This window comes from Elephantulus edwardii, unplaced genomic scaffold, assembly GCF_000299155.1.
Source record: "Elephantulus edwardii isolate Elephantulus edwardi_28Jun2011 unplaced genomic scaffold, EleEdw1.0 scaffold00115, whole genome shotgun sequence".
Taxonomy (NCBI): domain Eukaryota; kingdom Metazoa; phylum Chordata; class Mammalia; order Macroscelidea; family Macroscelididae; genus Elephantulus; species Elephantulus edwardii.
The window spans coordinates 339101-341166 of NW_006399865.1; positions in this window are offsets into that span (position 1 = coordinate 339101).

Here is a 2066-nt window from a genome sequence, read left to right on the forward strand (position 1 = left end):
CCAAATGGAAGAAATCCAACCAGGATGCTCCTGAGAAGCAAGGATGGCGAGACTTCATCTCACAGCATTTGGACATGCTCTCAGGAGAAAGCCTCGTCCTTGGAGAAGAACATCACGCTTAGGAAGGTGGAGAGAAAGAGAACAGTGTTCACGCCCATGTTCTCCACCTCTCCAGGAAATAGATGGTCACAGTGACAGCAGTAACGGGACGTAAGCAGAGCAGAGACTGTGAAGATGGGGCAGCTTGGGCAAGATTGGTATTGCGGTTGTGGTCATTTGGGGTTAAGGAGCTGCACTGCTAACTCAAAGGCATGCAGTTCCAATCCATCTGCTGCTCCGTGGGAGAAGATTGAGCATTTGCCTCCCACATGATTGACTGCTTCTGAATCCCTCCAAAGGCTCACTTGGGAGTCGATTTTGATTCAACAGCACACATCACCACACAGAATCGTGATGAGGACCTGACTTGATACGATCTCATAACAACTATCTGACATCATCGCTCCGCAGCCCTCCGGAGAGAGAGGTCCCTGCCTGCGCAAGTTCTCAATGCAGTGTGTCTCTTGATTTCGTGATTGCTGGACCAACGGAGTTGCTTGTGGATCTAAGTAAAAGAAAATCCTTGACAGTTTGAGGCTTTTCTCCACCTGCCATGATAATGCTTATCAGCAAGTCATCCTTACTTTAAGCAAGCAAGGTTGTGTCATCTGCATAATGCAGATTGTTGATGCGTCATCTCCGATCTTGATACCACATTCTTCACAGAGTCCGGCATTTGTCATAGTTTGCTCAGCATTCAGATTGAATAGGTATGGAGAAAGGACAAAACCCTGATTGCTGTTGTTGTTGTTATGTGCCATCGAGTTGCTTGACTCTCATAACGACCCTATGTACAAGAGCTCTATACGCTCTTCTATCCTGTGCCAACCTAGCCATCTCAAATGCACTTACTCCCACCTTTCTAGTCACAGAATCGATCCATCTCATCAAAGGTCTTCCTCTCCTTTGCCGTCCCTCCACTCTGCCAAACATGTTGTCCCTCTCCAAGGACCAGTCCCTCCTTGCAACACGCTCAAAATATGGCAGACGAAGCTTCAGAATCCTTGACTCCACGGAACATTCTGGCTTCACCCTCTCCAGGACAAACCTGTTCTCCTAGCAGTCCATGGTATATTCAACACTCTTCTGCAGCACCACAGCTCAAAGGCATCAATTCTCATTCTCTCTACCCTACTCACTGTCCAGCTCTCTGATGCACAGCACGTAAATTGTGAAGACTATAGCCTGGATCAGGTGCACCTTAGTCTCCAGTCTGACATCGTTGCTCTTCAGTACACACACCTTTTTTTCTTTTTTAAAACCACAGAGGAAGACCCTCAGTGAAACGGATGGACACTGCGACTGCAGTCATGGGCTCACGAATATTAGAGATGATGAGGATGGCACAGCATAGGACAGGTTCAGATCTGTTGTTGAAAAGGTCGCTATGAGTTATATTCAACTTGATGGCACCTAATAACAACAACAACAGCAGCTAGGGGCAAGAGAAAGGGAGAAAGAAGACATTTTCTTTAGGAAGCATTGAGTTTCTGACTTTGGTGGTAGAAAATTCGACAACAGGCAGGGTTACACAACATGACGGATGCCTTCGAGGCCACCCAATATTATACGTGCAAGGTCTGTGCTGTCTTTTATTTATTTTTTTTCAACTATAAAAAAGTGGAAGGATGGAGGTGCAGTTACTAAAGTGTTATTTCTGTCTTGAGAATTGAGAAACGTGGAGCGTACATTAAAAAGAGACAGTCCATAACCGTCAGTGTTTGCGATAAGCGGAAGGCAGAGTGAGAATGGTAAGAGGATTGCAAGGCGTGCGCCTGATTGTGACTGGTGCTGCGGCCCAGAAGCTGAAGGAAAGCTTTGCTCAGCCGACGTGAAGTATTGCTACGTGACACCGTTACTCCAAATCCTCAAGTGTGTTGCACCATTGTGAAGGTGTGTGGTGGGTGAGGAAGATGTTGATTAATGAGAGAAGCATAATCAGGCTCTTGTGGAAGTGGATTTTTAGC